Here is a 27,027-nt window from a genome sequence, read left to right as displayed (position 1 = left end):
GGAATGATACTTGGAACAGCAGTAATCATGGATCACTATTGGGCTTGTGGAACCAAATCATATATGAGGCTACCCAAGGATTGGGGAGGACGATGCTCAGGAGTGAATGTCCATGTTCCAGCATTGGTAATTCCGAAGAGTGACTTAAACCTTGACAATTTTCCAAAAGCAGATGCTCACCTGAGGAAGAAGAGATCTGTGGAGCTGATGCGAAGAATGAAGAGAGAGAACTATTTCTCAGCAAAATCTATAGAAGCTTTTGATGCTATTCTCTGAGCATAGACTATTTAGTCGGACAGCTTTAGTATTTTCATTGCTCTTCATGCCAAGTATCCAGGTTGGAGCAAATACCAAATGGCTGCAGATTACCAGATGGGAATTGGTACAGACAATCGACACTACCATAAAGGGATTCAATGCTATTGGAGAAGAGTTGAGAGCCATACGACTAATGGTTCTCCAGAACAGATATGTCTTAGACATGATCACAGCTATGGATGGAGGTGTTTGTGCAAAAATTGGAGAATCATGTTGCACATTCATACCTTCTTATGAGGATGAGAATGGAACCTTGACAGAGGCCAGAGGTATGCTGACAAAACTCCATGGCCAGATGATCGACTGAGTAGAAGACATTACCTATGACAGCTGGTTTGGATCACTCGTCTCTTGGGTTCCACAATGTATGGCAGACATTTCTAAGTTCCTTGGAGCTCTGATATTGCTTGGATTCTGTGTGATCAAGATAATAATCTCCCAATGCAAGAAAACAGCCAAGAAAGCCATAGGGATGAAGATCATGATCGATGTTGAACCAGGATGGAAGGCCAAAGACTTGACAGATGAAGAAATTGGAGACTTTGTGAAGGCCAGTATCCATGCACCTGAAGCAACGAAGTTCCTGTATCCAAAGAATCATAAGAAGTACGTGGGGAGATGGATCTATTGTAGTCCAAATGGACAGTGCAGCCTCATGACATGGAGCAAAGATGAGCATGTGAAATCAGCAGGATGCCTGAATGGAGTCGAAAAGATATGGATCCCAAAGAAGTTCTTCAGACCAAGCTGTCTGGATGTAAAGGTTGATGAGAGAGTGGTCGATAAATCGCCCAGAGCGGGTAGTGTAGAGGAGCCAAGTACCCCCACCTCAACCACCTCACCTATATTGCCTATATGTTGGGAGGCCGGATGTGAAAACCGTGCGGTACCAGTGAAAATACTGATACCTAGGAGAATCCTGGAGGCAAGCTTCCCATTGAGAAAACCATACCTGCATACAAGAAAATATGATGGCAGTTTGAATTAAATCCCGGAAGAAGCAGAGTAAATGAATGGTCAAGATGAATGGTGACCTCACACAGAGCTGAGCGAGCTGACGTGCCGAGAAGATATGCAGGGACTAGAGAATGCAGATATTCTATAAGGCATCAAGGAGGTATCAAGGAAAGTGACCTCTTGGGATCAAGGTGAAGAAGCTTATGCCATAAAATGGATGAAGATATCAAGTCAGTTTACATGTGTACAGATGCAAAAGAAACGCAAGCAGACAAAGTATTCTTGAGGCTACCTTTTATAGTGAATAGATTGCGGCATGCACCAATATATACATATATGCATAAAGAGTAAAGGATTGATGGTTCCACTACGTATCCTAGCAGAGTTGGACTAAAAAAAAGGCCTCCAAAATGCATGAATTAAAAGTGTATCTCGAAAAGGCGAGGCTGGATGAGCCATGAAACCAAGGTTTTATCAGGCTGAAGGTAACTAGCATTGGATACAAATTGTGGGAAAGAACAAAACTCCTGTTCAAAAGACACAAACGAGGAAGACGTCGGAGGACTATTAAATAATAGTATTTTAAAGATGGTGAAAGCTTAAAATCATGGTCTACAGTCACGTGGAAGGATGAAGTTGGACGAGCAAGAAGCTCGCACCTACGCATGAGGGCAGAGCGTGCCTTTGCTCCCCTGAATTCTCTAGAGCTAAGAACACTTCCAAGGATAAGTTCAAAGTCTTAATTGCCAGCAGACCACTGAGGTGATGATGGATTGATATGCTAATTAGTGGGAACTCTGTTTTAGACGAGCTTACCAGCACCTGGAAGTCCAATCTGCGTGCTGCTAGACGTAGGTGGAAAAGTACTGACGAAGGTTAGAGTGCCAATCAATTGTAGGGGACCACGTAATTAAGGGTCCTGTAGTTTGTGTAGCCAATGGGACGTTGTGTATTTAGTGACGTTCATAGTGGCCATTTTGAAGGGAGAGCTTAGTTGTCCCACCTGATGTTAATAAACCTATCACTTTTCCTCACTATCCGATACCAGTATGGAACGTAAACTTGAATGTTCACTAAGAGCCTATCACAGTTGCCATTAGGTTTTTGTAGTTTGCCACGTTGGATGACGTTGGTAGTGACGTAGGTCAACGTCAATGATGAAAGGTTTTTGGGGATAAAAGCTCAGTTTTTGATGCAACTCGTTGAGTAAGAGGATCGAGTGAATTTGTTGATGTTGGTTGTACTCCCTGTTTTAGATAATTGACAATAAGTTATCTTTTTTGCCAACTATCTGAGTTTCGATTATTGATGTATGCATAAAATCTGCATCCCCATCCATCTCCAGGGTAATTGCTACTCATCTTAAAGGGCTGAGGTTATTCAGTTCAGGCCCACTTCCAGCTGCACCTCCGCAGAGGTATCCTACCTTTTCTCACCTTCCCACAGAAGTTCACTGTCTTCAGAGCTCTGGTTCTCTCCAGGCTGGATTACAGCAACAGCCTCTTTCTCACTCTTCCTAACTCTACACTTCGCCCTCTTCAACGAATCAAGAACAGGACAGCAAGACTTATCCTTGGCCTCAAGCACTGGGACCACATCTCTTCAGCTCTGAAGTCTCTCCACTCGCTCCCGGTGGGGGCCTTGGTCCTCTCTATCAAACACTCTCTTCCTAAATACCTTCCTTCTAGAGCCCTCTGCTCGGCTACCTCAAACTCTCTCTGGGTCAGATGTTTCTCCAAACGGAGAGTGGGGGTGGGGGCTAGATCTCGCTCCCCTGAAGGAGCTTCACCCTGGAATAGCCTCCCTGCCCATCTCAAGACTCGAACTGGATCATCTGATGTTCCGGAAGATGCTAAAGACCTTCATCTTCTCTTCTTCCTTCTCTCCTCTACTAATCTGCCTCTCTGCTCGTCCTGACTGATGGTGTGCCTGCCCTCCGTCTCATAGGGTACCACCCCCCGCTCCCAACCCCCATTGACCACTCACCGTCACTGCCTTTGGCCTACCTAGCACTTCTGGCCTGGGACTGCACCTGTGTAGTCCTCTGTCGTCCTCACACTTACTCTGGGCCCTGCTGCCCTGACTGCACTTCCCCTCGTACACCTTCCATGCATTTCTCCCCTCCCCTGCACTGCTAGTTGCACTTGCATGATCCGAATTTCACAAGAATGAGCAAGACCGTGTGTCTCATCATCCCTCTGTCTCCCCTTCCTTGTTTTGTGGCGCCTAGAAATACTTGTGTAAAGGGCAGTAATACATTTCGAACCATGTATCATATCACAGCGGTGGACGCTCTGACCAGACAGAGCATGCTCTACCACAAGTGGAAGTTGGCTCAGGAAGTCCTTCTAGAGATCTTCGTCCTTTGGGGAACCCCTCGAGTGGATCAGTTAATGTACAGTATCGACAGGAAATGCGACCTCTTCTGCTCCAGCAAATGTCCTCAAAGAGGTTCCCTGGGGGACGTGTTCGTGTTGGACTGGGAATTTCCAATTCTGTAAGTGTTTCCACCAGTCCCTGTCCTTCCTCATGTCATCGGGAGGCTGAGGAAGTTCGGGAAATCCATGATCCTGATCGCTCTGGATTGGGCCAGGAGGACGTGGTACCCTTCTGGATATGTTCATCTGCACTCCAGTACGTCCTCAGGGAGCAGACCTGCTTTCACAAGAGGGGGGGGGGGGGTGAGTGTCTTCTCCGCCCAGAAATCAAAGCCGTGAATCTTCATGCCTGGTTTGAGAGGTTAAGATACAAAGTCTGGGATCTCACTGAAGACGTTCTGGAGGTGTTGCTTTCGGCTAGGAGGCAAGCAACAAAAGCCCTTTACCGCTGCTGTTGGAACATGTTTTGCAGCTGGTGTAGATCTAAACATATTGAACCTTTCGACTTGTAACACTCCTATTGTATTGTCTTTTCTGTTAAACCTAGCCCACCAGGCGCTGCAGGTGTCTATGGCCAAGGGTTACCCGGCAAGGCTATCTATTTTCAAGCGCACGCCAGAACAAGGCTCTTATTTTAAGGTTGCCATTGTTACTCAGTTCATCAAGGGACTAATATCTTTCCACCTCTCCATTTTATAGTACCGGCTTGAGACCTTGACTTGGTTTTAAATTACCTAATTGGGAGCTCCTATTGAGCCTCTTTATTCCTATCCGCTTAGATTATTGACTCTAAATCTATCACCTCTGCCCGCAGATTGATTGAGCTTCAGGCATTGTCTTGCAAAACTCCCTTCACTGTATTTTTTAATGAAAAGGTTATGAGCATTCGCCCCTCCTTCGTTCCCAAGGTGGTGTTAGTTTCCCCTGGCAAAAAAGATATTTTTACCAGCGTTTTACCAACTTTTTACCAACCTCATCCTTTTAAGGATGAGGAGGTTACATCGTTTAGATCCTAAAAGAGCTTTAAGCTTTTACATAAGCAGACTAGGTAACATTAGGCAAGACAACCAACTTTGATTGCTATACTGGACATAAGGTCAGGCTGTGAACAAAAAGACTTCGTCTTAATGTATTATTCTGTGTATTTCAGAATGCTTTTTTTAAAAACATTTTTTTTATTGGAATTTATAAATTGTGCGTTACATATTATTCCTTCATGTTTATCATTACATTACAACTTCAACAACGTACAAACAATAAACAACTGTCTTCATCTACTACTTCACATTACTTTACTCAGCATTGGAGGGGGTCTAATTCCAGTCCTTTCCTACCAAGTTCTAGGGAGACAGCGCAGACTGGTTAGGACCTTGCTTATGGTTTGCGGTACTCTGTATGCATTTGTTTGAATTTAGCTGTTCAGGGGGGCATATCATCAGATGGAAGAAACACATCTCTGATCAGGGCTTTCCATGCTTCGAATGTGACACTAACATCTCCAGCATTTCCAACTGTACCCGCACCCCAAGCCTCTGTTTCTGCTGCAGTCCACCTTTCCATTTTCTTCTTGCACCTTGCATATTGCCTGCCCATCTTCGATTTCCATGCCATTTCTATTGTCCTCTTTGCCAATATACATGCCATGCTCATGAATTTGACTGTATGCTTAATCTTGCTCAGTCTGGGATAAGTGCCCAAGAGATATTCTTTTGGGGACCATTTGTATAAGGCGATTCTAGCCTTCCTACACTGCTGTTAAATTTTTTACCCACAAAACATATGCATTAGGTCAGCTTCTTCTCTACCACACTACGGACATGCTGATCTGGTTTGTTTGTTGAAGCTTGCCACCCTCATAGGGGTCATAGAAGTTCTATATAAGACATTCATCTGTATCAATCGGAATCTAGCATTCCTAGACACTTCCTTGGGGGTGCATCAGCGCTCTCTCCCATTCTTTCTCTGTGATCGCTACTCCCAGATCCTTTTCCCATTTAGCTTTCAGCGTGGTGGCGCGGGGGTTAGGCCTGTCATTTAGTTGGGCGTACAATCTCGACACTGGCCTCCATCCATCGCTCAGATTATATAATTCCGTCATCACAGGGTTAACTTCCGGTTCTTCCAGCCACTAGTCCCAATTTGTTTTAGCTGCATGTTTAATTCTATGATACCATAAAAATTGCCCACTTGGTAATCCCTCCTTCTCATGTAGTGAGTCAAGTTCTCTAAATGTTCCGTCTTCATATGTCTCCCCAGTTACACAAGCCCAGTCTTTCCCAATATCTAATGGTGGTAAGGTCAGTGGTGACCATTCCTGACTGTGCCATTGGCGGCATTTCAGGCGAGTAAGGGTGCACCAAGTGTAGGACTGTTTTAACCCTGTTCCACACTTGCCTACCCAGTGTCACCATGCATGGGGTCTTGTCCCATGCGGTTTTGTGGGGACCATAACATTTCTTTCAAATGCACTGGTGCAACCAGAGCTCGCAACAGTTTAGTTTCCACAGTAACCTCATCTGATAGCCATCTAGTTACATGGCTCATTTGTGCCACAAGATAGTACCTTTCAAAGTCCGGGAGTTGTATACCCCCTTCCTTGTAGGGTAGGGTTAGGGTGGTCAGTGCTAGTTTGTGACGTGTCGTCCCCCAGAGAAAATCCCTAACCAGTGCTTCCAAAGTGCGAAAGAAAGATGGCTTAATGTAATAGCAAATGTTTTGAAAAGAATATAGAAACCTCAATAATATGATCATTTTGACGATCGATGCCCTCCCCATCATTGATAGTGGTAGTTTGGACCAGAACTTCATTGAGTTGCGCAAACCCTCTATCACAGCCACTGTGTTGTGTTCATGTGTGAGTGTTGGTGTGTTCCTAATTTTAACACCCAGGTATCTGAACGTGTCTCGCTGCCATTGCATTCCAACGTCTGGTAGTTCCTACATTCCTATCCCTCTCAGGCCTGCAAGTAGAAACCTGCAAGATTTATGTCTACTAAAGTGTATTCCAGAGTTGCGTGCAAAATTGTCTAATACTTCTAGAATTGTCGATGCATTTTGTTTTGGGTCCCTCAAGTAGAGCAGTACGTCGTCAGCATAGAGTGATATTATATGGTGTTCCCCACCTATTTTTATCCCAGCGTCAGAAAATTGCTTTCTGATGTAAATCTCAATCGGTTCCAATCCCAGGATGTAGAGCATGGTTGATAGTGGGCATCCCTGCCTGGTACCCCTCTGTATGTCCCAGGCCCCCAACATCATATTCCCTGCTTTACCCTTGTCTTCTGGTCTTTGTATAGTACTTGTACCCACAGCACAAAGCCCTCCCAAAACCCGAATTCCCGTAGGACCTCTACCAGCCATTCCCAATATATAGAGTCGAATGCCTTAATGGCATCTAGTTACATCACTGCTAGGTGTTCCCCATTTTGTTGTGTTTGTGCCATAACATGCTGCAGTCTGCGTAAGTTAGCGGTTGTGTTGCATCCTGGTACAAAACCGCTTTGGTCCTCATATCAGGCTCCCTATCACTCTGGACAAGCATTTGGCTAGTATAGTGGTTAATATTTTAACGTCGTAGTTTAGCATAGCTAAAGGGCGGTATGAGTCACAATCATCCATTGGTTTATTTGGTTTGGGTATCGGGACTATCAGTGTTTCCCTCATGCTTTTCAGTAGTATTCCAACCTCGTGGAGTACCAGTGTTAACGTTGATTCATATGCCTTGTAAAACTTGGGAGGGAGTCCATCGCTACCTGGGGTTTTGCAAGTGGACCGTGATCATATTGCGTCTGTCGCATCCTCAGGAGTGATTGCCTCATCTAGGGCCTATCATTGCAACTCGCCCAGTGTGGGTAGTCCAATTTCCTCTAACGTGCCTCTTATGTCTGCCAACGGTACCGGTGTGTCGTGGGCATATAGTTTAGCGTAAAAGGCAGCAAAAGTGTCATTAATTGATTTCTGTGTCTTGAATAAGTCCCCATTTTCTCCTTCAAGCGTTGTCGTTGGATGTCTAGGATGTTCACGCCTGCATAACCATGCCAATAATCTGCTGGGTATGTATTTCAGAATGCTATTGCTTGGCTGTGAAAGATATTCCTGATTATATGAGGGCACATTCTGCCTGGGGATGGCAATTATTTCAGCCTTACAAAGAGGTGTACCGGTGGAGGATATATGCAATACCGCAACCTGGTCTTAGTTGCACACCTTCGATCTAGATTACTTGTCGTGTCGGAATGCTAAATTTGGAAAAGTTGTTCTTCACAGCATTAATCAATGACAACATTCTTTAGTCCCATATCCATTTGCAAACTGTCACGGGGTCCTATCAAAGATGAGGAATCCGTGGGAGGACACAATGCATTAGAAGAATAAACTACTTGAAAGAACATTACCAGGGGAAAGTAATTTGTTTTTCTAAATGGATTGTAAAGTAAATACACCAATGCTACAGATTATCCAACAAAGTGCTATCATTTACACCTAGAGCACACTCAACTCGTGGAACTAGTGCCACCTTGGGATCACGTTGCTTCTCCCCCCCAATGGATGGAGCCATTCTTCTGGCCTCCTAAAACAGTTTGATTTATTGAGAGACTAGCACAAAGGTTGCAAACCTATTGTCAAAGACACATGACTATTGGACCAGGAGGAGAGTGTCATGGTCCTGGTATTCTGTATCTTTGTGGAAAATGAACTCTTAGTTAAGACTTGTAAACACAATCCCCAAGGTGGATACCAGTGAACCAGGAGAAGAGAGTAATTCTCCTAGTGTTCTTTGTTTAAATATATAGTGGTAGGGCTAGAGTTTGGTAGTTTTGGACAAAGGACAGGACTTTTTCATTTGGATAACAACCCCAACGACCAGCACTCGTGTTTAACTTAGTTAGGGAATATCCTTTAGAATACGGAGAGTTTGGCCTTTTTGCTTATTGTTTTATAAAGAAGTGTTGATATCATGCAACCCATTTTCCGACGACTTTATTTTTATTCATTTGGATTTATAAAGCGCTCATCGGCCCTGGGGCATTGTGGCGCTGTTACAGAATACTTACTTGGAACAGGCATAGCAATGAACAGGTATGACATTATATTGAACGGGCATAGTAGTACAGTGGATGGCAACATACGTGTGTTATGCTGTTACTTAGGTTACAATTGAACAGTGTGTCTATTCATAGTGGTTGGATCTAGCAGAAAAGTTTGGTTTTCAGCATTTTGTGGAAGGCAGTCTAAGATTTTTCTTTTCTTAGTGTTGTAGGCAGTGCATTCCAGTTTTTGGGTGCCAACAACCCAAAACAACGCCCTCAGAGCAGCCCTTAGCATACCAAAAAGAGAACACATCACACAAGCCAGAAAGGCAGCTCACTGGCTCCCAGTCAAAGACCGGATCTCCTTCAAAATTCTCACAACCACCCATAAATGCATCAACCTCACAGCTCCCTCTTACCTATCTGACACGATAGGTAAATATCAATCCACAAGACCAAGAAGAGCTCAATACACAAACCAACTAGCAATACCTCGCATCGACAGAACCAAAGCAGGAGGCATAGGCTTCCCCTTCCTGGCACCTAAGCTCTGGAATTCCCTACCTATGGACCTCAGAGCTGATGCTTCTCTCTTCTCCTTCCGAAAAAAGCTCAAAACTACCCTTTTCAACTAACCCCATTCTCACGTGTCTTTATGCTGATCTTGCATGTCTGTAAAAAAAGTATATCTCGTCCAATGTAACCGCACGGACATGAATTGTATGTAACCAAGTATAAGCAACACTGTAACTAGCGCCACGATGCCTTCGGTCTGATGTGCGCTTAACAAATGTGAATAAATAAATAAAGTGTTGAAGGCTGGACCCTCCAGCGTTGGTTCTTTTGAAGGCAGGCACGTAGATCTGGTTGGCCAAGTGAGATCTGGTGGGTATATTGGATGAGTTGAGGGTGATTCTTTCTGATGGGTAAGGTGGGGCGTCGGAAGAGAGGCATCTGTGTGTGATGGCCAAGGTTTTGAAGAGTATGCATTCATTTACCGGTAGCCAGTGTGCATCTTTCCTAGCCTGCGAGATGTTCCCTTTTGTGAATACTCAGGGGTGTCCTAAGGGCATTGTTCTGTGTGACTTGAAGTTCAAGGTTTTTTGCAGAGGTGCCCAGGAATAGTGCATTTCAGTAGTCTAGTTTACTACCTACTGTGGCTCTGGTGATAGATGAGCAATTTTTGTTAGAGACGAAAGGCTTGACGGCATTGATCACCTTGGTGGTGAGTGCGATCGAGGAGGCTATAGCATTGACCTGGCGTGACATGGACAGTGAGGAGTCAAGGTAAACTCCTAGGGTTTTCACAGCTGCTGAGACTGTGATGGTGGAGTTGTCCATAGTAAAGGTTTTGTATTGTGGTGGGAGCTTGTTGAGAGTTTCCCTGGTCCCTACTATGAAGATCTCAAGTGTTGTCCCCATTTAAACAGAGGCTGTTGGCTGCCATCCATGTCTGCATTGCCGAGTAGATCTTGGTTGGAGCTGCAGTGTCTTGTTCGTAAATGCCGGTTAAGGGGAGTAGGACTTGAGTGTTGTCGGCGTAATTGGTATATGCGATGTCACGAAGATCCAGATCATTAAAGAGCGGGAGGATGAAAATGATGTACAGCGTAGGGGCAGTGCATGAGCCTTGCGGGATGCCGCAGTGGATGGTAATATCGGAGGCGCATGCAGAGTCCGAGAAGACTTTCATGAGCCTACCTTTTAGGAAGGGGGCAACCCAGGAGATTGCTTCCGGTGAGAAGTGGCCCTCGTTTTTTTTAGCATCCTTCCTTCAGCATGCCACAACACACAGGCAAGGAGCGATTCTCAAACGGGACAAGCGGTGCTAAAACATCTTTGCCTCTGTTTCTTCTTAGAACCCACCTCCCTGTTTGGGTTCTACTCGTTTGTCTATGTAAAGTGTGTGATTCTAAGCAGATCATCCAGAAACCTTAGAAGACCAATATTACATACCTGTGGATGCCTGTATATGTTTAGTTTCACATGCGCCCTCCCTCCCCTCTTTGGGAGTAGAAGGTACATAGACAAACTTACTTTTTTTTTCTGTACTCCAATACACACTTAATACAACCTCATATCAGAAACAAAACAATCTGAGGACCTCTGTGTGATGAATCATGGGTACAGTACACGTCACAGTAGGGAAAGTATTACAAACTGGCCCTGTCAACGTTCCTTTTTGATTTCGAAAACCAGCCATGCAATACTACATGTGAACCACTAGATGTCGGCCCACTGCAAAAATGTGCATCTAAGCAGATAAAGCATCAGAAAGATATGATATGATTGTTTATTTATATAGCGGCTATACACAACGTGTTCCATTACAGCTATGTCATATTTGTAATTACTTGATGCTTTTATTTATACTGAAGGGCATATTTGTTCTTAAGTATACTGTGCACGCAATCTTACTGTACATTGACATAACATCCCCACTCTCTTTCAAAGAGCGAAACCTGGCTGCCCTGTCACATTACCATTTGAGTCGAGAGTAACTTGGAGGGGGGGGGGGGCGCTGTTGAGCAGCCCAAGAAATGGCTGCCTAGCGCTTGTGCTCCGTGTGGCATCGAATATTGCATCTGACTCCAACGGTGGAAATCTCGGGCATCCTCCTTTATGTTCTGCCACTACCTGCACAGGAGTTCTTGAGGCAGGTCGACCTTCAACCCCGAGTGAAATCGGTGCTCCGGGGTACCTGATACGGCCATACAAACTTTTGCCAGTAGTGTGGCCTGGCTGTCGGCTGGCGGAGTCGTGCTGCGGGGCCCGTTGGATCAACAACATCCTCATTGCCCTTTCTCAATGCCCTGTCGCCGGTGACTGTGATGCATACCTGCCTAACCTCCGGAATTTTTCCGGAGACTCCGGAATTTCAAGCATTTCTCCGGGTCTCCGGAAGTCCCTTGAATCTCAGGAATTTTGTGATTCTTTCTGGTCCGTCATATTCTCCACCTGATTGGCTACACGTGGAGAATATGACGGGATCCGGAAACGGCGCGAAATGTTCGTGCCCACTGCCTGCACCACTATAATAATGCTGCTTTCAATCCATGTCATTGGATTGAAAGCAGTATTATTTCGGCGGCGGTGCCACGTTAATTTTGCTTACGTTAGCACTGAAAATAATTCATTCAATGCTATAGTAAGCAAAATGAAGGCGGTGGCGCAGCCGAAATAATGCTTTCAATGCAATGACATGGATTGAAAGCACTATTATATAGCCGCCGCCGCCTTCATTTTGCTTACAATAGCACTGAAAATCATTCATTCAATGCTATAGTAAGCAAACTGAAGGTGCCGCTGCAGCAATAATAGTGCTTTCAATCCAATGACATGGATTGAAAGCACTATTATTTCGGCTACTATAGCATTGAATTAATTATTTTCAATGCTATAGTAAGAAAACTGAAGGCTACAGCAACCGAGTTTACCTTTTTGATAGGTGGGCGGGGCCTTGTGCAAATGGGCGGAGTCTTTGGCTGTGGGCGTGGCATAAATCTCAGGAATTTTGATTTTCAAATGTAGGCAGGTATGCTGTGATGTCGCCAGCCGTTCCCTCTGTGAGGAGCACTGTGGAGCCGAAGCCTTGGTCCTGCTGGCCTGGTCCGGAAAGCCGAGGGAGTAGGCTTGACCTTGGCCCGGCTCCCGCGCCAGGGTGAGTGGATTGCCCGGTGTTGTGTGCACGACCTTGGTGAGCTCGGCGCCACAGTATCTGCGCCTGGAGCTGGCACCCGTGTGCTGCGCTGCGCTTGGTCCGGCTCGGGCCGCGGGGGGCACTCAGACTGCATCCGCCTACAATGAGCATCGCCTGCGGGACGCTGAGGCGGCCGCCCGACTGACGGCGGTGCAGCTCCTTGAGCCTCCTTCCTCGTGGGATCTTGTGCATGCCGGAGGCAGATCTCTCTTGATTCCAGCCACAGATGAGCTCGCTGCTGGGGCGGGTCGGGACCCGACGTGCAGCTGTACCAGTGTCTTCTTGGTGCGTGGGCAGCATTGGGCCCATGCTATATGGATCCCTGCCTCTACAGCTCCCTACGCTGTGCCCTGTGCTGCAGCTTTGTTTGATAAGGAGACCCCAGCCCCTCCATTAATAATTGCCTTGCTGCTGGGGTATGTGCGCAGGGCCCTTTTGAGTCCTGTGGGCCCTGTAATCTCAGCACACCGGGGTCCTGCTGTGCCCCGTGGCCCTGCATGTGCTCCTGTCCCACTTACCCATAAAAGTTGTGCCGGCTGCCTTGTGGCCACGCGGCAGCCCCCTGCTGGCTCTGTGCAACGGGGTATGTTCATGCACACAGCGCCCACTCTGCTGCCACACATACCATAGACCTTACTGTGAACTGCCCTGCTTACACCCACGTGTGCCTGGATCACTGTGGCTTCTCATTCTGTGCCCTCACGCTGAGTCGCAGCCCTCTGAACGACAGTCCGCTCCTTCTGGGTGCATAATCAACATCCCTTCCCTGCTGCCCGGCTGCGTCTCCACCCTGATCTCCCATCATCCTATGAGGCAACCACTCTGTATCGGTGGACCCCAGCTTTAACCGCTTGTACTCATCACGTCTGATATTTCACATCTGGGCCCCACTGCAGAGTCAACCAATCAGAGATGTCGAATCGTTCCCGGGAGCAAAGTATGGGGCAATGGATAAGTTTGCTAAGGTAGCGCCTAGAGCGGAGCCTGATCACTCAAACCTGAAGATCCTGGCGCGCCTGCCCCGGATCTCACCGCAATGGAGTCCATGGCTAAAAACTTTGCTTCCTTCCACGAGAAGCTCGAAGATGTAAATGCCAACTTTGCATCACTCAAATCCCAAATCGATCATGCTGGCACCAGGATCACTGAGGCGGAGTCTCGAATAGGAGCCAACGAAGATGCGTTGCACTCCCTCCAGGACACTGTCACCTCGCTCGCGCGTGACATGAAGTTTGTAAAGGCTAAATGTGAGTCCAGATCACGTAGGAACAACATACGTATCATACGTGTTCCGGAAACTGCACTTAAGGGCCGCATGGAATTGGCTGTCGATAACCTGCTTAAGGAACTGCTTGACAACCCTGATCTGTTCGCTTTATTCACTGTTGAACGTACACATCACGCTCTAAGCCCTCGACCTAAGCCCAGAGATTTCCCTAGGCTTATCGTCGCCAAAATTTCGAATTATAGGGACAGAGGGATCTCATTCTCCGCCTTGCATGCGAGAAGGGGGAACTGCGCCTTGGCTCGCAAACCATCCGGATTTACCCTGACTTCTCGGTGGGTGTTCAGCAGGAGAGGCGGCAATTCCTTGGGGTGAAAAAGTTGTTGAGAGAGCGCAACATCTCCTATGTAATTCTGGTTCTTGCGCGCCTCAAATTTACCTTTAGGGAAAAACTTAACTTCTTTACGGTCCCTGATGAGGCAGTGAAGTTCATTGAGGCGCAGATACTCATTAATCCAGCTGTTGACCTCATGGAAAACGACTGACCTACTGTGGGTCTACACTTGTGTTGCCTATGACTGTTTAATGGTTTATCTGCCTCCTTGTTATCCACGTCTGTTCATTAATATTCACTCAATAATGCGATGATGGTAATATTGGCCATTCCGGCTCTCCTACAGCATATGTGCTTGGTTCTTGTTAGCTATGGTACACCTGGTTAACCGTTTTCGGCTCTGCCGGGGCCTGACCACTACTCCATTAATCTTCATGTGACTCATGGTTATGCTTGCTACAGTGAACAGGCCACTTGTTTGCACGCTGCTTGATGCTGTTAGACCACGTTTACTCATGCTCCACTGACGTTTTCCTCTGATGCACATAATGGTAACTGTAACTGTGTGATTGCAGTGTACTCCGCCATTCTTGGCCTGACTGTAAATGTTGCATTCAATTACGCACTTAGCCAATGTTAACTAGTGCCACACCAATACAGAAATGTTAAGATTAGCCTGCGTCATCTTTAGACAGGGTTAACAATGTTAGCATGCGCCACACTTAGATGGAATTCTTAACCTTAGCTTGAGTCGCATCTAGACGAGATTATGAATATTAGCATGTACCACACTTAGATGGAATTCTTAACTTTAGCTTACGTCGCATCTAGATAGAAATGTGAATGTTAGCTTGCGCCACTTAAATGGAATTCTTAACCTTAGCCTGCGTCGCATCTAGACGGGATTATGAATATTAGCATGTACCACACTTAGATGGAATTCTTAACTTTAGCTTGCGCCGCATTTAGATGGAAGTGTGACTGTTAACATGTACCTCACTCAGAATTCTGAACCCTAGCTTGCGTCGCACCGAGATAGAAATGTGATTGTTGGCATGTGCCACACTCAGGATTGTTAACTTTTTTTTTTTTTTGGGTTGTAATAAGTATAATTTATTCTAAACCAATTTATTAAATATTAACAGAAGAAATCGGTGTAACAAAGAGATACAATAGACAATTATCCATACAATAATAATGAAAAATATATTGAGTGTTTTTTTAAAAAAAATAAAATTAATTTAAAAAAAAACATATTTACAAAAATAATAAAAAAAATAATAATAAAAATAATAATAAATAAATAAAATGGGGCAGAAAAGGTGTGATGTAAATGTCAAAAAGCAATAGCAATTCATAACATTGACCTGAAAACAACCTTCTAGAAAACTTTGGCATAGCAACAAACCAAGCAGCAAAAGACATTAACATTATGAGTAAATTGAAACATGCATGTCTACTTATCTGAATACAGGTAAACTCGACACAGGAAGCTCCAACGACTGACTAACCCTTATCCAAAAAGGCCTTCCATATTTTATCAAAATACGTCCTTCCCCATTCACAGAATATATCACATTTTCAATATTGCTTGTGCGATACATCTCTTCCATCCACATGTTCAACGTCGGGTGAACATCTGATTTCCAATTTCTCAGGAGCAGTTTTTTCACCATCATAGCCCCACGTAAAATCCATGTAATCTGATGTTTCCCTAAATCGTCCAGCATGGTGGATTCCCCCAATATTGAGTTTCAAAGTCAAATTCCAAATCTGCATTGACAGGATTGTTAACTTTAGCTTGCGCCGCATCTGGATAGAAATGTGAATCTTAACATGCACCACACTTAGAATTCTGAACCCTAGCTTGCATCGCACCTAGATGGAAATGTGACTGTTGGCATGTGCCACACTTAGAATTTTGAACCCTAGCTTGCGTTGCATCTGAATAGAAATGTGATTGTTGGCATGTGCCACACCTAGATGCAATCCCATAATTGCAATGGACAGCAATGCCAACTAACCAACCAACTAACAATTCCATCCCTCTGCATACATCTCTCAAAATCTAACTGAACACAACCACAAGCCTAAAGCGCAGCAATCCGCACAAACTTCACAACAATGCAACAAAAAAAAAACCCACATGGACTTGCACAACAGCACATGACGACTACGGACCGTAAAACACCCCAAGCCCAGCCAACGGACCCACCGAGCTGAGGCGGCCAACAGCACATCACTTCTCTCTTGCACTTTTCCAGATTATTCCCACTAACCCACCCCCTCTACTCTCCTTTTCAGAGCCGCCAGGGGACCACTTCGGTGGTGATAATGCACGGTACAAATGTCCTTTAACATTAACATGTACCGCCCTGTTACTCCATTGCTCCTGTTCTCTCTTTGATGTCCGCATGGCAACAGCGCACCCCACTGCGGTTACAACGGCTAATCTAGAGGGGTTCTTGATTGTTTGCCTCTGTTGGGCCCGCGGAACAGCTGGACCAAGTTGTGATGGGTCCGCTGACATCTGGTTAAGGGGAATTGTTGGTAATTGTGGGTGGGGGTGGATGTGGGCACTGCCAATTTTTGGGTGGTGAGGGCGGGGGAGGTTGTGTTTGGGTTGAACTTATAAAAAATGGCAGTAGCAAAGCAGCATCTCACGCCATGAAAGAGTTGCATAATTGTAATGACGCTAGCTGAAGTTGCACACTGAGCCACATGTGCTGGGATGTACCTTAGACCTGTGCGATGCCCACTAAGGTTTTGTCCTGGAATGTTCGGGGTTTAGGCAATTACACCAAGTCTCGCAAGATTGTCGCTTATGCTCAAAGACACAGTATTAAAATACTCATGCTGCAGGAAACACATGCTCGGACTCGCCTGGCAACTATCGTACCATCTTGGGGACCCAACAGGTTTTACACAACCTATTCCACTCAAGCTAGAGGTGTACTGACTTTGGTTCACAAATCTATTAAATTCACTCTCCTAAAAAGCTACGTTGACCCTGATGGCAGATACGTCATACTACACTGCATGCTGGTGGATAGGGAATACCTCCCGGTAAACACCTACGGTCCCAGTGTGGACTCCCCTGATTTCGATGCTGTGGCTACAATCCTACTGGGCTATGTGGCGGTCCAAATCATCTGGGGAGGGTGTGGGGGGGGGGGGTGATATGAACCTGGTACTTGATGTCGACTTTGACAGGACGGGATTGGCACCTAAGGCATTATTGCGAGCAGCATGCAAATTGCATTCACATTGTGCTGCGCTCGACATCCGTGACGTCTGGAGGACTTTCCATCCCCACCTGCGAGAATACTCTTACTATTTGACCGTGCACGATGGCTCATCCAGAAGTGATCTCTTCTAGGTGTCCAATGGCCTCATTGGTAGGGTCCGTGAGGACCAGATACTGGCCTGTACGATATCCGACCATGCACCCATTATCCTGTCTGTGGAGCTTGGATCGCCGGTTCCTACCTGTAGCACCTGGCGTTTTAAATCTGCGGCCCTCCTTGACATTGTATTTAAAGCAGACATATTGGCCGACATCGTTACCTACTTTGAATGTAATTCCCTACAGTCCTCCACTGCTGGCGTTCGTTGGGACGCGTTCAAGGTATATATCAGGGGGATGTCCATCTCCAAGGAGGCTGGCGTGTTGAAAACAAGAAACGACCTTACTCGTTCCGAGGCCAAGCTCCGGTATCTAGAGCGGAACTGCACGACTGCGGCCGTCCCCGCTAAACTTGCGCAAATCAACGAGGAACTTGGTGTCTTCGATGCGCATGCCACCAGGGAGGTCTGCTACTTCAGTCGGCCACAAGCCATGCGTAGGTATGGGGAGGGTGACAGACCTGGGAAAACACTAGCCAGGTTAGCGAAAGGGGAGTGGGGCCAGACCCAAATTGTGTCCATCAAGGATGTCGGAGGAACACCTCAATGGTCAGACCAGCGGATACTAGAAATCTTCACTAATTTCTGCACTAACCTCTACGCATTACCCCCAGATTTTAGTGAGCAACTTATGAGAGACCTCCTCGCCCAGATCCCCATAACACTCAACTCTGGCTCCACCCGGGATCAACTTGACTCTCAGATCTCACTGGAGGAATTAGTCGAGGCAATCTCCCACCTCCCGAAGGGTAGGGCACCTGGGCCAGATGGGCTTACCCCTGAGTTTTACCAGGAACATGTTGCCATTCTTGCTCCCAGATGTCTGGAATGAATCACTCTGTCTCACAACCCCCACCACCCCTCCTCTCCCTTTGACCGTGCACGATGGCTCATCCAGTGATCTCCCTCCCCTCGAGGCTATCATTACAGCGCTGCACAAACCAGGCAAGCCAAGTGATGAGTGCGGCTTATATAGACCCCTTTCACATGACATTGACACCAAAATTTTCGCTAAGGTGATTGCTAACTGCTTCCTTCCGCTCATGACACACTTGGTACATGAGGACCGGTTTGTGCCGGAGAGGTCCACTTCCCTGAACATCCGGCGGCTTTTTAATGTAATGGCCAGAATTGACCAGGACTCCAATGCCATCGCCGTCGCACTTGATGCCCAGAAGGCATTCGATATGGTTTTGTGGAAATATATGTGGCTGGTTCTGGAGACCATGGGTATCTGTCCCAATATGATTAGATACATTAAATTGTTGTACACTGGCCGGGTAGCTAGGGTGTGGATCAATTCTTTGACCTCTGCGATGTTCACACTCTATAGAGGTACCCACCAAGGCTGCCCGTTCTCTCCGATATTCTTTGCACTTGTCATAGAGCCCATGGCCGACCACGTTAGAGCTCGACACACTCGCAGAGGGGTTCGGTTGACAGGTACCCCCGTAATAATATCCCTGTATGCCGATTATGTATTATATATTAGGGATCCCACCACCCACCTTGACCCCATCCTTCGAGACATCACACGTATTGGTACCTGCTGAGGATTTACAATCGACTATTCCAAATCGGAAATGTTCCCACTTACCGCCGCCACACCACAACCTGCCTCTGAATATCCACTCCGCTGGTCCCCCGGCGGTATTCGATACTTGGGTGTCCAGATGTCCCTCTCTGGGTCCACCCTGCTGGAAGATAACTGTGTTTGTTGCACAACTTGCTGAGTCCAAAATGGCCAGATGGCGCTCCCTTCCATTGTCACTCGCCGGGAAGCTCTACCTTAACAAAATGATCCTGGTCGCTAAGTTGCTGTATGTTTTCTGCAACGTACCCATTTGGCCCGGGAAACACTATTTTATGAACCTACATAAAACTTGTGCACCGTTCCTGTGGCCTTCGAGTGCGGTCCGCAAGAAATGGCTTGACATGCTGCTCCCATACGAGCGAGGTGGGCTAACAGCACCTGATCTGATGCTTTGTTGGGTTGCTGTGCAGGCCCAATACGATACAAACTGGTACCCGAGTCCCTTAACCGGCCCGCATGTTAAGATGGAAACATTGGCTGCAGCTGGGACCAACATCATGACCCTGGTATTCCAGTGAGACTTCTCGCCATTTGCGGCCACCTTACTTGTCTGGGGCCGCCTCCTTAATACAACAGCTGACACATGTCCCTATTATAAATGGCTTCCCACTTGGAGATTTCCCCAGCTGGAACCCACACACAATGCTGCTCTCGCCCGCCACTGGGCGGCTCTGGGATACCAGGCAATAACCGACATCTTCCCTAACGGGAGGTTCATTGTTCATCAGTCATGGAGGCAGGGCCACATGGGGTCTGTGCTTGAAATGTTAAGGTATTACAGATTCTGGGCCTCTTTCCATGCTATGTGGCCCACCTTCCCTGACGAGCCTCCCGATTCCCCTGAGGTTGCTTTCATAGCCAACTCGAGCGGCATTGTTTCCTCCCTATACAAATTAGTGTTGGCTTGGATCCTCCCCCTTCCCCCGGCCCTCCCATGCACGCTCTGAGTGGGCGGATGAGCTGGGCCTAGAGATCTCTGACCATCTACGGAAGAAGATGTGTTCCCACAACAAAAGAGTATCCCTCAATTTCCGCTACCGCCTCATTCAGTTTAAACTGCTTAACAGACTATACTCCTCGCAGACTCTCCAAATTTGCTGCCACTGATACACACGCATGTGCTCGCTGCAAGGAGGAAGGTGCAGACCGCTTACACATGTTGGTTATGTCATAAGCTGGTGGACTTTTGGGAGGGGATCCTTGGGGCCCTCGCTGACATCACAGGTGAGGTGATCGACCCAAACCCATTGGGAGTCTTGTTTGGAGTGTGGGAATACAGTGACACCAGATTCCAGGCTAAATTTCTTGACATAAGCTGCATGGTGGCCAAGAAATGCATGCTACAGTGCTGGAAAAGTCTGCCCCCCCACCCCCGACCTTTCAGAAATGGCTCCGTGCACTTACCTGGTCTCGTACCTGTGAGGAAGAGTACCTGACAATGCTCCCAATACACTCCCACCCCTAGAATGTGTGGTCAGCCTTTAATAGTTATCTTATTAATCAATCTGAAAGTGTCTCTGGTGGCAACTCTCCCATTGTCCCATAGTTACATTCTTGTATGCTGTGCACCGGGCAGCTTCTGTTTTCTCCTTAATGATGCATTGCCTGTTCTTCATGTGTGCTGTATACAATTTACTATACAATGTGCTCTGACGTGCGGTTGCTGTATACTGCTGCCTATAAATAAAACAATTTTTTTAAAGAGTAACTTGGAAGGTAACCCCTGCCCAATTCGACAGGTTTTTTTTCCAAACCCTCACCAGAACCTACATGACAAACCTGTGTAACAGGTTTGGATATTGACAGTCTAAGACTGAAGGTAGTGGATATATCACCTTGCTTGGCTGCTGCTGTCCAGTGTTCATGTAGAACCTCTACCGTGGATTCATATTCTTGCTCATAGAGCTACTTTACTTTTCTTTGGATGTTCCAGGTATACCTCCAGCCTCTGTCTGGTAACCTGGCTAGGATCCTGGAACTCCTACATCAGTCATTCAAGAAGTAGCTGACTGACTCTTCAGTTAGGGCCCAGCGTCTAGCTTTTTAAGCTTTTAGAATATGCTGAATACCCCTTGATCGCATGAAACATTTAGCATCTCACCGCCTAAAATGGTTTGACCTTTCCTGCTCAAGATTAATTCACCCTTTCAATCGTGGGACCTTCCCTTGGTGCTCTAGGCCAGGCAGCCCTCCCTTTTTATGTTTGAAAGGATATCTACAATTATTAGGGCAGAATTCCATTTTTGGGGTTTCTTCATTCCTTTTTTAGGGACCCTTAAACCTTTTGCTTTTCCTTATTTTTTGGAGCTCCAGTTTTCTTACCTCTTGAGGCAAAATATTGGAGCTGGAAGGCTTTGTACTGTAGTCAAAACTAGTCTTTTTTTCAAGAGATGTGTTTCTGGGAGAAACGCTATTGTTGCTTCCAGCTCCTGCAACCTCCATAATACTGACATCTAGATGGGCGAGTTCAGACCCTGCACATTAAAGGTTACAGTTTAAAATGTAGAATCGAGTGGAGACTGAGCTTGAAGCTATGCCCTTACAGGGAGATAGCCCTGTAACTATCTTACAGGGGGATAGTTGCAAATATACCTGGCTTCGGCTGTAGATCCCACTGAATTTGAAAGTAAATGAAATGTAAACAGTACAAACTTAATAAATATAACTATGGCGTAAAAACTTCCCAATCTGAGGCAGTGCAAAGGCTCGATGCCTCAAGAGGGAGCAAGCACAAGTGGAAATACACGCTCATGAGGTCCTTTCCTCACCTCACGACTCCTTCCCCTCCCACCTTAAACCCTCTTGACCGTTAATCTTTCCAAGATCATAGCAATGATCACCATATGAAGGGTTGTATAGATTGCTGCATCGGGATTGAACAGAATCAAACTTCTAAAAGTGAGGATCTCCTCATCCAAGGATAGTGATTGGTTCAGATCTCCAGGTTTCTTTTACCACCCAAGTAGAAGGTATATCCAGAAAATGTTGGAGTGTGGGTTGCTAGAATGTTGATTCCTGAAAGCTTTCACCTTTTTAGTTTTTGGAGGGTGGGGCAACGTTGCCCTTTTTCTGTCTCTGTATTTGTCCACTCTATTCCACACCCCTCAGGATTTGTATTCAGAGTTTAAGTTGATGGGGCCATGTAGTTGCATTTGGCCGAGTCGGAAAGATCTTGAGTGAAGCAGAGGAGAGAACCCTCGTATAGAGAAGATATTGTCGAACATTTGTTCTCCCACGAAAAAATAAGGGCTCACGGAAAGCTCCATCTGTATTGGATTTGTTTAGATCAGAGCCATTCTGTGACCAACTTGAGCCCCCTTCATTTAATTACTGTGTTTGGGGCGATGTCCTGTAGTAGATGAATATGCCCATCTTGTAACTGTCTTTTGCCTTGCAACTTTCATGATCCGCTCCTTGATTGTGTAGAAACGGACTCGGGTGTTAACATTGGGAGACCTCTCCTTGTGAGCTCTTTTGACGTGGGAGGGTGTGCTGAGTTCTGTACAATTCCATTGTTGCATTGTTGGGTAGTTGTAGGATGGTGCGCAATAAGAGTTGTACAAAGGATTGAAACTTGGAATCAAGGACTTGTTTAGGAATTCCTCCACTCCAAATGTTATTGCGCCAAGCCCCGTTTTCCTGGTCTTGCTGTTTGTTGTTGGAGATCAAATTGAGCTTCTATAAAGTTCACTTTTCTGAGAGATCTGCTAGTTCGTGATTCAGTTCGCAAATCACATCTTCTGCAACCTCTATCCACTTTGCAGCAGCTAACACTTGCTTATCTAAGGTTGTTACTTTCTCTGAAAGTTCAGAGATGCCCCCTTGAATCTCTTTTTAATGTCCATAAAGAGATGTTGAAGGTTACTTTTCATGACGGGTGCCTAGGCTCTGAGGAAGCCTGCTGATCAGTATGAATTTCTGCAATGGTCACCTGCTCTGCCTGTTACCTTTATCCTGTGCGCCCATCATGGCGAGGACATCACTGCCCTTATGAGGTTTTGTTGCCTATCTTCTTGAACCTGCGGAGACAGGACCCAATGCAGAAAGCTTCCAGGTGTAGTGGTGTTTGGCGGTCAAGTGGTTGTGCTAGCTACAAGCCCTTAATAAAGCTTAAGAGATGCAAGGTTGGCTTCCCAATGTGTCCAGCCACAGGGGGGAGTTCAGAACTAGCAGATTTGCAACTCGTGGTGTGACCCCCCCACCCCCCCCCAACCAAGACTGAACAAGGTGGTATTCTGTTCTCCGTTTAAATCCATCCACACCAAAATCGCTGTTATCCTTTGTGTAATTAGACTTCAAGTTATCTTGCCATTAGCCTGATTGTCTGGGGCTACTAGTCCGCCTCCCCTGGACATGTTAGTGCGCGGCACAAATATCCTTTAACATTATCACCACCGGAGTGGTCCCCTGGTGCTCTGGCAGCTCTGAAAAAGGGAGTTGGGGGAGGGGAGGGGGGAATCACTTCAGTGGGAGTCTCTGTGGGATCCCGGCTCCGAGTGGCAGACTGCCTTCAGGGAAAGGGGAGCCTTTGTGCCTGACCCAATGGTTCTGGTGATGATTTTCTTTCATCCAGGTAGGTTAACTTGGATCAAAGTTTCTCCCGAGTACTCCAGGTCTCAAAATCAAGAGACGGTCCCCAGAGGAGAAGAGGGGTTGTGCCAGCCCCTTAATTTGATTATATGCTTGGGGAACATGGCCCCAGGAGTTGCCCTGGATCTTGGCACCCAACTGTTCTCATGTTGTGGTGCCGGTCCGCTGGGATCGCGGAGATGCGAGGACCACATGTGGTCAGGTCAGTTCGATATGGCCGCGAGCAATGGGACGAGCGAGGCAGGACGAGGAAGTGGGATGATCAGGTGCTTATTTTGGCGAGGACAAAGATTTCTTGACATGTACCTTGTGGGTTCTTGCAGGTTTCAGCGGCCACAGCTCTTGCTTCTTACTGTAGATGGTTTAAACTACTCTGCTCCGTACCCTGATGAAGTTGATGGTGCGCAGCACTAACGCCTCCGAGCATTGTCTAGTGGAGCTCCATCTTGGATCAGCCGCTATGGCCCCATCCGCCAAGACTGCCTTACTTAAATAATCTGTCTTGAGAGCTTGCATTTGCTGGCTGATCTGCTTTGTATGCCATGTCAACCGTGGCCTATGGGACGGAAGCATCATTTCTGGATCCGTGCTGGGATTACAGTGGAGTGATCTGGTTGTGCATCTCACATGTCACTTAGCTAGGCCATGCCTGTCCAGCTCCCAGACCCATGAGACAGTTTTATTCGTGTTTTACGGCACTGTTGCCTGTGAGGGTATTGGCACCCCATACCTCCCTGGTCTGGGCTGTCCTGAGTCTCCCCCGCCGTATTCTTCCTTGTGGGACCATCTTCTGCTGATCAGCCGCCTTTCCTTATCCTTCAAGTGGCCAGAATCTGTTTGGCCTGGTTCTTCCATCGTCCTGGAGCCACCTCCATAGTTCCCTTCACTTCTGGCTTGTGGGTTCCACTTCAAGGACAGGCTATTCTTGTTCATGGCCGTCTGGTTCGTCATTTTTCAGGACTTCAAGACCCTGTGTCCAGATTCTTTAACTCCACATGCAAAAGATGAGTAGTACTCACCGGCATGTTTTGCCTTCCTAGAACTGTTTTTTCGGGAACTGCCACCGTGAGTACCTACATCTGGGTCGTGGGTTAGTGGATTTTGTCTTGATACTTGCCCTCGGGGCTGCCCAGGATTAGTGGTTTAAGATCTCTACAGGTGTACTTCAGCCTCATTTACCCTTTCGTTTGGATTGGCCCGAATGCTGTTTGACTGCATCTCTTGTATGGGCTCCAAAGTCGGAAACTAGGAACTGGATCTCGTCTCTGGTGTTCAATTGGGTTGTTTGCTGCCATCTCTGCATCTGTGGGGTTAAAGAAGGACTTGCCTACTGATTGTGTACTGTATTATTTTTAAAACTTTGAACACTTAGCTGAAACTCTCACTAAAGTGACTCTTTTAGGTACTGAGCAGGACATTGACATTTTTCCCGGGTCCCTGGAGTTTTGGGTCCAAGGACTGGAATTTTAGATGGTGCTCCTGATTTATCTGTATTTTTTAAAGTCTTTTTTTACCCTCTTTATGGAAATACCTTGTTACATTGTTTCACCTGTGGTTACACTTGTATCACTGGTTCTTCTCTGGTGTAATGAGGCCTTGTGACTAGTGCTGTGAGTCTAGCATATTTTTGCCTTTTGGTGCGCTCTGGTTATGTCTGACTAGGCCAATATATTTTTCATGTATTGTGTGTATTTGCGCACTCATGCTACTATGTTCTTGGGTGTTTAATAATAGTGGTAACATTGTGGGGCATCTTATCCTGCTAATGACTGTGAATGTACGTTTCCACATTGTCTAGGGCACCCTTGCCCTCCCCTGTTTAGTGTATATGTCCATTGCCTATCACTGCATAGTGGGCTTGCGTGTTAACAGAAGGAGGAGATTCGGTCTGTTTTTATATATACATGCACTGTTTCCATCATGTGCTATGTGTACCCAAAGAACTTATTTTTACCTGGCTGTGTGTGTGTGTGTGTGTGTGTGTGTGTGTGTGTGTGTGTGTGTGTGTGTGTGTGTGTGTGTGTATGTATGTATGTATATATGTATATATATGTGTGTGTATATATATATATATATATATATATATATATATATATATATAATTTCAGTATTGCAGTGTGTGTGTTTTCTTTAACTGTGTGGACCCGCCTTTACCGGTGCTCCTCCCTCCTGAAGTTAAGCCTGATTGCTCTGCCATTGCTAATACTCTGAGAAGTTTGGCTTCCCTTTTGTTTGCGTTTGTTGTTTCACCATTTCATTTATTGAGCATTTGTTAGGTGCCTATACAACACAATGGTGTTTTGAGGTGCCACTAGGCAAAGTGGGGAGGCAGCAGGGGGGTAAATTCCAATGGCAAAAAGAGTACATATACTATTGTGGTCCTACTAGGCCTTATGACATTCGAACGTTCAAGTGCAGAGAAGTTCTGGCATTAGGCAAGGTAGGGGGAGGGGGAGGAGGAGGAGGGGTGCAAGGTATGGGGAAGTGCCACGGGTGCCAAGGGAGGAGGCCATCAGTTAAGTGCTACGGCGGAGGAAGGACAGGGTGGGATGCACAGCCGTCAGGCAGGCACCCCACCAAGGGCAGTGCTGAGGAGGTGGGAGGGGGCTGGTGTTAACTGGGTGGAGAATCTGGTAAACTGTGAGATTCATGAAGGACCAGGCTGCCATTCTCAGCAGAAGTGGGGTGATTAGCAGGGAAGGGAAAGGGGGAACGAGGTAGAGAAAAGCAGAGATTTGAGGAGTTTCAGGAACTTGAGGAGGCCCAGCTCAAGTCTGAGAGACAGAGAGAGAGACTGAGAGACTGACTGACACTTGAATTTGATCCTTGCGGCCATCGTGAGCCAGTGGAGAGATTTTAGGGCTGTAGAGATATGGTCCTGGGCTTCCAGCCCTGTTCTCGATTAGCTGGATTAGCTAAGGGGGGGGCGTAGAGAGGAAAGGGGGAGATTGAGGAAGAGACAGTTGCAATATTCCAGCTTAGAGAGGACCGGAGCTCTGGGGACATTGAGCTTCTGGGGAAAGGTAATGAAAGGGAGAATGCCTTGAAGGACAAGCTGTCAGTGGGCCTTTTTGGCAAGGTACAAGATGAGAGGGGTAAAGGACAAAGAGGAGTCGATCACTCCATCCTGTGAGGCCAAAAACCTTGGAGTCGAGGGCCCAAGGAGGGTGGCAAGAGGGAAGCAGGTGTCCCAATAAGGATGATCTCAAGCTTTACTGGCATTAAGACACGGATAGTTAGCCGCACACCATGCCTGGATGGTGGTCAGATAGTCTGGGTTGAGAGAGGAGGAAGAGGAGGGAGTGGAGGGACGTTTGAAGGAAAGCTGTGTCATCAGCATAACACTGGAAATTGAGAGAAGGAGATGATCAGGTAAGTCCGAGGGGCGAGATGGATATTAAAGAGCCACAGCGAGAGGTTAGAGCATAGGGGGACACCGCAGGAAGTGAGATGGCAGAGGAGAAAGGGCCCAGTTGCAACTGGGGAGATTGTTAGT

At 46.6% G+C, this 27,027-nt stretch overlaps 1 protein-coding gene across 1 annotated transcript in view; it reads left to right on the top strand.

The window, feature by feature from the left end:
* LONRF2 (LON peptidase N-terminal domain and ring finger 2) overlaps positions 1-27,027 on the top strand; it is an 882,740-nt gene that overhangs the window by 602,143 nt on the left and 253,570 nt on the right. The gene's annotated exons all lie outside the window — the stretch shown is intronic.

This window comes from Ambystoma mexicanum, chromosome 7p (genome assembly GCF_040938575.1).
Source record: "Ambystoma mexicanum isolate Mex_15411 chromosome 7p, UKY_AmexF1_1, whole genome shotgun sequence".
In the NCBI taxonomy this organism is placed as follows: domain Eukaryota; kingdom Metazoa; phylum Chordata; class Amphibia; order Caudata; family Ambystomatidae; genus Ambystoma; species Ambystoma mexicanum.
The sequence above is the reverse complement of the archived record's forward strand: the minus strand, read 5'-3'. Positions and strand labels throughout refer to the sequence as shown.